This window comes from Cupressus sempervirens, chromosome 2 (assembly GCF_028749045.1).
Source record: "Cupressus sempervirens isolate cs-2001-9-10 chromosome 2, ASM2874904v1, whole genome shotgun sequence".
NCBI lineage: Eukaryota > Viridiplantae > Streptophyta > Pinopsida > Cupressales > Cupressaceae > Cupressus > Cupressus sempervirens.
This window is the reverse complement of record NC_143119.1, coordinates 556,857,133-556,867,240: the sequence shown is the minus strand read 5'-3', so window position 1 is coordinate 556,867,240 and position 10,108 is coordinate 556,857,133. Positions and strand designations below refer to the sequence as shown.

The 10,108-nt window shown below is 44.7% G+C and overlaps 1 non-coding gene and 2 pseudogenes across 1 annotated transcript; all 3 read left to right on the top strand.

Annotated features, from left to right (window-relative positions):
- Positions 1–681: 681 nt before the first annotated feature.
- LOC149573828 (18S ribosomal RNA) lies at positions 682–1,950 on the top strand (annotated as a pseudogene).
- A 704-nt stretch (positions 1,951–2,654) lies between these two features.
- Positions 2,655–2,808, top strand: LOC149573827 (5.8S ribosomal RNA). The gene has a single exon (XR_016361354.1). It is a non-coding gene; the product is annotated as a 5.8S ribosomal RNA (ribosomal RNA).
- Positions 2,809–3,027: 219 nt separating this feature from the next.
- On the top strand, positions 3,028–5,574 carry LOC149573826 (25S ribosomal RNA; annotated as a pseudogene).
- The last annotated feature ends 4,534 nt before the right edge of the window (positions 5,575–10,108 follow it).

Below are 10,108 nucleotides of genomic sequence, written 5' to 3'. Positions count from 1 at the left end.
CCAGAGGTTAGACATGTTTGTGTATGCGGGCAAGCTCTCATCACCTATAAATGTGCATAGGGGGTGTTATACATGATGCCCTTGAGTAGCCTTATAATTCAGGTGGTCGCATGCACAGTGATGCCCCCACCAATCGCATAACCAGCCATGTTTTTGACTCACATGACCCTTCACCCTTCAACATGATGGTCTCCATTGACACTTCAGCAACCAACTCTTCATCATGGGAAAATGTTTTTTGTGATCGAGAAGGATTTTTTCTGTGCGGGTGCACCTCAACAGGCATGTAGGAGGCATATGCCTGGGAAATGGATGTCTCTGAGTGGCCTTACAATTGAGGTGGCTACATGCGTAGTGCATTCATACAGACTTGAGGCTTCTTTTCGAGTAGTGGTGACAGCAAGTTCAAGGGTAGAGGGTTCTGTACAGGATGTTCTTCCCAGGTGCTTATAAATTGAGGCTCCCTATTCAACCCTCTCCAGTTGACGATGGGACACTTTCCTCTTATGTGAAATCTTTGAGTGTTGCGAGTTGTGCATGTGTTATGAATGTCATTCTTGTTTCTTGTGCAGCGAATTATGTTTTGATGCATGACAGAGTGAATGCAAATTTTAGTTTCCCATCGCAGCAGGAATCCCTTGGCTGTAGTAGATCTTGGGGGGTCCCCTCATTATTAGAAGCTACTTGGTTGATCCTGCCAGTAGTCATATGCTTGTCTCAAAGATTAAGGCATGCATGTCTAAGTATGAACTATTTCATACTAATACATGCACCAAATCTTTACTCTTGGAAGGGATGCATTTATTAGATAAAAGGTTAGCATGGGCTCGCCCACTATTCTAGTGATTCATGATAACTCAACAGATCGCACGGCCTTTGTGATGGTGACGCTTCATTCAAATTTTTGTCCTATCAACTTTTGATGCTAAGATAGAGGCCTACCATAGTGGTGATGGGTGATGGAGAATTAGGGTTCAATTTTAGAGAGGGAGCCTGAGAAACAGCTACCACATCCAAGGAAGGCAACAGGCAGGAAAATTACCCAATCCTGACATGTGGAGGTAGTGATAATAAATAACAATACTGGGCTCATCGAGTCTGGTAATTAGAATGAGTACAATCTAAATCCCTTAATGAGGATCCATTGGATGGCAAGTCTGGTGCCAACAACCGCGATAATTCCAGCTCCAACAGCATATATTTAATTTGTTGCAATTAAAAAGCTCGTAGTTGGACCTTGGGTTGTTACGGTTGGTCTGCCTTCTAGGTGTGCACTAGCCCTCATGTCCCTTCTACCGACGGCATGTTCCTAGCCTTAATTGGCTGGGTCACGATTTTGGGGCTATTACTTTGAAAAAATTAGACTGGTCAAAGCAAACCTACACTCTGAATACATTAGCTTGGAATAACGCAATAGGAGTTTGGTCTTATTTTGTTGCCCTTCGAGACTAGAGTAATGATTAATAGGGACTATCGAGGGCATTCATATTTCATTGTTAAAGGTGAAATTCTTGGATTTATGGAAGATGAACCACTGCGAAAGCATTTTCCATGGAAGTTTGAGGCAATAATAGGTCTATGATGCCCTTAGATGTTTTGGGCCACACACGTGCTACACTGATGCAACCAACAAGTTTCTCTCCCTAGCCTAAAAGGTTTTGAAAATCTTGCCAAATTGCATCATGATGGGGATAGACCATTGCAATTATTGATCTTCAACGAGGAATTCCTAGTAAGCATGAGTTATCAACTTGTGTTGACTACGTCCCTACCCTTTGTACACACTGCCTGTTGCTCTTACCGATTGAATGAGCCAGTGAAGTGTTCGAATTGTAGCGACGACAGCGGTTCCTGTCGGTGATGTCGCAAGAAGTTCATTGGACCTTATCATTTAAAGGAAGGAGAATTCGTAACAAGGTTACTATAGGTGAACCTATGGTAGGATCATTGTCAGTTCAAGACCCTGAATCATGTAGGGGATGGAGCTAGCCTCCTCCCCACCCCCAAAATCTCAGTGACATGCAAACACTTGGCCCTACAGCGATGTGCTAGATGGCTAAGCTATGGGTCCAGCACCGTCAATGTCGAGGGTCACATCGAATGCCATGATCAAAAGCATGGATTCCCCGCAGGGTGAAGAAGAGACTTGGATGTAATCTGGATTAGGATTGGTGCCTTCGAATGACATCTGCGTCAGAGTGAGAGGTCTCTGCTTAGTTGTAGTTTAGAGGGGGTCTAGGCCTCATCCCCCATTGAGATTTCATGGTCCAATCCCATGCGCAGCATTGTGCCAGGGATCCGTCATTTTGACGGCGTCAAGTTGGGACTGTCGTAACCCCCTGTTGCCTTGCCCAGGTGTGTTGACTCATCACTTGGAGTGTTCTGTGTTTAGGATGGGTGCACTCACATGATTTGTGGGGCAAGGGCCTCACCTACTATTACGGCTCTCCCATGCATCGACTCCCACCTTTGCGAGGTGATGGGGTAGGGACACACCACAACATTCCTCGTCGCACCATTGGGTGCTCAAGGTTCAGGATGTGTCAACACCCAACACACAGGTGCATTGCACACCTTAGAAATCCAAAGAATGAAGCATGATCTAGCACCTTGTGTGCTTAGGTCACCGAAAGACAAAAAAATAAAAAAATTATGACTCTCAACAATGGATATCTTGGCTCTTGCCACAATGAAGAATGTAGTGAAATGTGATAGTTAGTGTGAATTGTAGAATCCTATGAATCATCAAGTCATTGAATGCAAGTTATTCTTGAGGCCTCAGCCAAAGGCATGTCTTCTTGGGCGTTGCACTAAAAAATTGCCCTCCCTAGTGAGGAGTAGAGATGGTCGTCCGTGTCCGCAAGTGGTGCAATCAGCTGAAATGAGCACGAGGTTCGTCAATCCATTGCGACAAGCGGTGGCTCACAAAGGCTGGCATTGGTTTGCATTGATCAAATAATTCCTTGTGAGGAACTTTATTCTAGGTTTAGTGGCCCACTACAGTGCAGGCATGCTGCATCTCTACCATATCCCCAAGTTAGGAGTGAATACCTGCTATGTTTAAGCATATCAATAAGTGAAGGAAAAGAAAGTTATTAAGATTCCCCTAGTAACGGTGAGCAAATCAGGAAGAGCCCAGCATGAAAATTGATGGCCGTTCCTATCAAATTGTAGTCTGTAGAAGTGTCCTCATCGACAGACTAGGCCCAAGTCCCTTGGAAGGGGGCGCTGGAGAGGGTGAGAGCCCCGTCATGCCCGAACCCTATTGAACCACAAGGTGCTGTCAACGAGTCGGGTTATTTGGGAATGCAGCCCTAATTGGGTGATAAATTCTGTCTAAGGGTAAATACAGGTGAGAGACCAATAGTGAACAAGTACGGAGAGGGAAAGATGAAAGGGACTTTGAAAAGAGAGTTAAAGAGTGCTTGAAATTTCTAGGAGGGAAGTCGATGGAGGCCGACGATATGCCCCACTCAGATGTGGAATGGTGTGAGCCAGTCTACTGCTCAGTTTGAGGGATGTACTAGTGCAAGCTATCATAGTGGCACAAGCACGACCTTCTAGTTGCACAAATACTTTCATCATGGTGGTCAAGGAGCAAAGTGTGCACCTGTACGATAGGCTCTCAAGCACCTGTGAACTCGTGGCACTGGCCAGTAGGCTTTCCATCTGACTCGTCTTGAAACATGGACCAAGGAGTCTAACATGTGTGTGAGTTGGTAGGTTGGGAAAGCCTGCGAGGCACAAGGAAGATGACTAGTGAGATCCCCTCTTGGGGGGTGCATCGCTGACCGACCTTGATCTTCTGTGAAGGGTTTGAGTGCGAGCACACCTATTGGGACCTAAAAGATGGTGAACTATGCCTGAGTAGGGCGAAGCTAGAAGAAACTTTGGTGGAGGCCCATAGTGATACTAACATGCAAATCATTTGTCTGACTTGGGTATAGGGGCAAAAGACTAATCAAACCATCTAGTAGTTGGCTTCCTCCAAAGTTTCCCTCAAGATAGCTAGAGCTCATGTGTGAGTTTTATCAGATAAAGAAAATGATTAGAGGCATCGAGGGCATAATGTCCTTGACCTATTCTAAAACTTTAAATAGGTAAGTTGCTGTAGTTTCTCTATTGAGCTGTGCCAAAGAATTGTGAGCTCCAAGTGGGCCATTTTTGGTAAGGGTGCCAAATTGAACAAAAAGCAAGATGAACCAAAAGTTGAGTTACGGTGCCAAATTGCGCGCATCAGGTCTCCAAGATGAATAGCTTCTGGTCAATAGAACAATGTAGGTAAGGGAAGTCGACAAAATGGATCTGTAACTTCGAGAAAAGGATTGGCTTTGAGGGCTAGGCCTAGGGGTCTATGCCCCAAACTCATGAGCTATTGGTGGCCTTCTCGAGCTGCTCCCGCGGCAAGGGTAGGTCGTCGCATGCCGATCAGGTGACGGACATAGGATGCCCCCTTCAAAGGGATTTCCCTAGGTGAGGAACAATCAACTCAAAATTGGTATGGACAAGGGGAATCTGACTATTTAATTAAAACAAAGCATTGTGATGGTCCCTGCGGATGTTGACGTAATGTGATTTTTGCCCAGTGCTTTGAATGTCAAAGTGAAGAAATTCAACCAAGCATAGGTAAATGGTGGGAGTAACTATGAATCTCTTAAGGTAGCCAAATGCCTTGTCATCTAATTAGTGATGCACATGAATAGATTAACAAGATTCCTACTATCCCTATCTACTATCTAGCAAAACCATAGCTAAGGGAATGGGCTTGGCAGAATTAGTGGGGAAAGAAGACCCTGTTGAGCTTGACTCTAGTCCAACTTTGCGAAATGACTTGATAGGTGTAGAATAAGTGGGAGCTTTTGGGCGCAAGTGAAATACCACTACTTTTAACGTTATTTTAGTTATTTCATGAGGCAAAGATAAGGCAATGCCCCTATTTTTTTCCTTAAGGTGCATTTAGGTGCACCGATCCGAGTGGAAGACATTGTCAGGTGGGGAGTTTGGTTGGGGTAGCACATCTGTTACCACAACTAGAGGTGTTAGAAAAGTTATCACAACGATAACTGGCCTGTGGAAGCCAAGCATTCATAGTGACATTTCTTTTTGATCCTTCAATGTCGGCTCTTCCTATCATTGTGAAGTAGAATTCACTAAGTGTTGGATTGTTCAGCCACCAATAGGGAACATGAGCTAGGTTCAGACCATCATGAGATAGGTTAGTTTTACCCTAATGATGATCTACGCCTTGATAGTAATTCAACTTAGTATGAGAGGAACTGTTTGATTATGACTGAACGCCTCTAGGTCAGAATCCATGCTAGATGTGATGCATATCTCTCTCTAGATGCATCATGACCCGTAATAGGAGTGCTCTTGCACTCTTAGGGGCCCGTGTCATTGGCCATCTCTGATCGATGCATTAGCCCGTTGGAGCAACCTTGGATATTAATTTCAAGCAATCAGCAAGAAGAATATTTTTTAGATGACTTAAATAAGTGACAGGGTATTGTAAGTCATAGAGTGGCCTTGCTGCCATGATCCACTGAGATTTAGCCCTCTGTCACCTCAATTCATAAATCCCTTTTCAACTCTGAAGTGGGTCGGGTTTGTAATTTGTGCAAGGGTGAGAAAATCTTCCAAGTGCCAAATTTTGAATGGGTGGGGTTTGTAAATTTTTTCGCGAGGGAATAAAAATCTCTCAGGTGCCAAATTCCCAGTGGGTGGGGTTTGGTAAAAATTTCCGCGAGGGAAAAAAAATCTCCCAAGTGCCAAATTCTCAGCAGGTGGCATTTTGTAAAAATTTCCATGAGGGTGAAAAATCTCCCAAGTGCCAAATTCTTGGAGGGTGGGGTTTGTAATTTGTGCGAGGGTGGGAAAATCTTCCAGGTGCCAAATTTTGAGCAAGTGGGGTTTGCAATTTTCACGAGGGCGTAAAATCTCTTAGGTGCCAAATTCTTGGCGGGTGGGGTTTGTAATTTCTGTCGGGGTAGAAAAATTGCCCAAATGCCACATTTCGGGTAGGTGGGGTTTTATAAAAAATTTCACAAGGGCAAAAAAACTCCCAAGTGCCAAATTTTGAGCAGGTGGGGTTTGCAATTTCTGCAAGGGAAAAAAAATCTCCCAAGTGCCAAATTCTTAGTGGGTGGGGTTTGCAATTTTCACGAGGGCGTAAAAATCTCCCATTTGCAAAATTCCTGGCAGGTGGGGTTTGTAATTTCTGCCAGGATGAAAAAATCTCCCAAGCGCCAAATTTCGGGCGGGAGGGAGGGGTTTTGAGGAAATTTCTGCTAGGGCAAAAAAATCTCCCAAGTGCCAAATTTTGGGTGAGTGGGGTTTTGTAAAATTTCCACAAGGGGGAAAAAAATCTCCCAAGTCCCAAATTCTGAGCTGGTGGGGTTTTCAATTTTTGAAAGGCCGAAAAAATCTCCCAAGTGTTGAATTCTCAGCGGGTGGGGTTTTGTGATTTCCACGAGTGTGAAAAAATCTCCCGGGTGCCAAAGTTTTGTCGAGGGAAAAAAAGTCTTCCAAGTGCAATTTTCATGTGGGTCAGGTTTGTAATTAGTGCAATTTTGGGTGGGTCAGGTTTGCAATTTCTGTGAGGGCGATAAAATCTTCCAAGTCCAAATTTCGACCAGGTGGGGCTTCGTAATTTTCAAGTGCCAAATTCTGAGCGGGTGGGGTTTGTAAATTTTGTGAGGGCAGAAAAATCTTCCAAGTCCAAATTTCGAGTGGGTGGGGTTTGTAAATTTTTGTGAGGGTAGAAAAATCTTTCGACTGCAAATTCCAGGTGGGTGGGGTTTTGTAATTTTTGCGAGGGCAGATGACTCATGTACGTGATCCAAAATTGGTTAACTTATTTTTTTGGTTAACACCCAAAGTTTTGAACTCAAATCGAGTTGGCTACCCTGACTCAAATTGCCTCCAAATTTTTTGCACAACCCATGTCACTGTGCTCAACTTGATTCTAAGTGCCCCAAGTCATGTACGTGATCCAAAAGTGGTTAACTCTTTCTTTTTGGTTAACGCCCAAAGTTTTCAACTTGACCCACCTCGGCAACCTCGATTCAAAGTGCCTTGAGCCTTAATGGCCTCCAATGTTTTTGCATGACTCATGCCACCATTGAATTTTTGCTTAAATCATGTCACCCAGGGCACCTCGATGCTATGTGACCTGAGCCTTATGTGCGATCCCAAATCGGGTAATGTTTTTTTTTTGAACTCCCAAAATTTCATTCCTTTTTTCCTTACGGGGTCTATCATGATCTCTTTTTATAAAGAAAATTCTCAAATCGGATCATTTTGGCTACCCTACCTCGAATCTAGCTAGCTAGGCGTAACGCCTTGAGTCAGCTTGGCAATACGTGAACCGAAACCTGTGCGGTATCCAAAAGTGGGTCACTTGTTTTTTTTTTTGGTAATGCCCAAAATTTAGCACTTTTCATTGTACAGGGCCTCCCATGATTTTTTTTCCCCTCATCGACCCACTCTAGTGACCCATTCAAGTTGCCCGAGGCTGGGGTGATGGAGATTGGTTGACCCATTCGGGTGACCCAAGTTGGGTTGACCCAGGCATGCGATCCTAGCTGGGGACAAAAAGTTGATTCTATAATTTTTCTTGCCAATTTTGCTAGCTAGGTCAGCTCACCAAGTCCTCTGACCATGTGGTCTTTGCCAAATCACCCCACGAAGTTGCCTCAAACAATTGACTCTTTAAGTCCGCTCACAGCTCATCAAGCCAACTCACCAAGATGACTTACCGTCTTGCCTCACCAGGTTACCCCACTAGGTCACCTCTTCTTTAAGACCACTCATCATGTTGGCTCCCCAATTCAGCTCATCAAGCTGACTATTCAAGTTGCCTCACCAAGTGGACTCCTTAAGTTTGCTCACCAAGTCAACTCCCAAAGTCAGCTCACCAAGTTGACTCACCTAGTTGTTTTACCACCTTGCCCCAGCAAGTGTGCTCGCTAAGTTGCCCCACTGAGTTGCTTCTCTAAGCCCACTCACCATGTCATCTCACCAAGTCATTTGTTCAAGTACGTTGCCAAGTCAACTATTTAAGTTTGCTCACCAGGTCAGCCCGCCCAAGTTGGCTCTTTAAGTTCACTCGCTAGGTCCACCTGCCCAAGTCGCATTAGCAAACTAACTCACTGAGTCACCTCACGAAGTTGACTCTTTAAGTGTGCTAACCAAGTCAGCTCACCAAGTTGACTCACCATCTCACATCGATAAGTTGGCTTGCTGAGCTACCCCACCAAGTTGCCTCTTTAAGCCCGCTCACTCTGTCAGCTCGTCAGGTCAGCTCACCAAGTTGACTAGTAAAGTAGGCCCACCAAGTCGCCTGAAGGAGCTAACTCAATGAGTCACCTCACCATGTTGACTCTTTGAGCCCGCTCACCAGGTCACCTCACCAAGTTGACTCGAGTACATTGCCAAGTTGACTCTTTAAGTTTGCTTTCGAGGTTGACTCACCAAGCTAGCTCACCATGTCATCTCAATGAACCAACTCACCAAGTCACCTCACCATGTTGGCTCTCTAATTCCACTCACCAAGTCACCCCACCAACTTTCCCCATTAGGCCCACTCACCATGTCAGTTCTCTAGGTTGGCTTGCCATGTCAGCTTGCCAAGCTGACAATTCAAGGATGCTCACAAAGTCTACCCTGGGTCATCTCCCTAGGTCGGCTCACAAGGTTGACTTGCAAAGTTGCCTTAATGAGTTGACTCTTCAAGTTTTCTCACCAGGTTGACTCCCCAACTCAGCTCGCCAAGTAAGCTCACCAAGTTCACTTGCCAGGTCACCTCCTTAGTTTGACTCACCATGTCATCTAAATAAACTAACTCACTGAGTCGCCTCACCAAGTTGGCTCTTTAATTCCACTCGCCAAGTTGCCCCACCAACTTGCCTCATTAAGCCCACTCGCCATGTCTGCTCACCAAGCCGCTCACCAAGCTGACTCTTGTAGTTTTCTCACCAAGTAGGTTTCGCCTTGCTAGGTCAACCCCACCAAGTCACCTTAATGAGTTGACTCTCTAAGTCTGCTCACCAAGTTAGCTCAAGCATAAGTGTCGAGAAGTTATTCTAGATTTTCGATGGAAAAATATGCTAAAAATCTTCAGGCTCATGAGGTCAAAAAAATTGAGGGAAGGGCGCATGCATCATTCTGAGCCTGTAGATCAAGAACTAGCATTTCTGAAAAGTAGTTATAATAGCCAATCGGAGCAACAATTCGTGAGTTATGACCTTCGGAAGTTGGGCTACCGAAATTTCTAAAATAATTTGTCAAAGGTTTATTAGGGAGACTTATGCGTATTTTCAGGGTCTTCCAGCCATAGGTATTAAGTCCAAGAATCTAGAACCTTCCCAGTTGGCATACAATTGAATATTTAAGAAAGGCCTGAATGTTGTCTAGGACAACTCTGGGTGATAGCTGGCAACTTGTCTTACAGACTGTTACAGTGAACGTGCCTATGTGGGTTACAATATTGTGCTTATGAATTATACAATTCCACTTTTGCAGTCCAAATGACAAGACCACATTTTTTTCTCGCATTTTCTATTATTTCTATGGTTATGTTATAAGTTTATGGTATGAAGGGGACCTTCTTGCGTCACTTCACCAAGTCACATCTTAAACCCTGCTCACCATGTCACCTTTCCAAGTTAGCTCAACAAGTCGATTGTTCAAGCACACTCACCAAGTTGACACTTTTAGTTTTCTCACAAGGTCTTCTCACATGGTTAGCTCATCGGGTCACCCCACCAAGTTGCCTCAATGACAGAACTCATCTAGTTGCCTCACCAAGTTGACTCTTTAAGTTTGCTCACCAAGTCATCTCGTCAAGTTGCCTCTCTTAAGGACTAGCGACCAAGAGTTGATAGCTTCGCTCACCGGGTTGCCTCACCAAGTGGGGTTGATAGGTCACCCCACCAAGTAGCCTCAACAAGTTGACTCTTTCAGTTTGCTCAACAAGTTGGCTCACCAATTCGGCCTACCATCTTGCCTCGACAAATTTCCCAACAAAGTTGCCTTTTTAAACTCGCTCACAAATTTGACTCACCAGCTTGGCTCCCTAGGTCGATGCACCAAGTGCTCTCACCAAGTT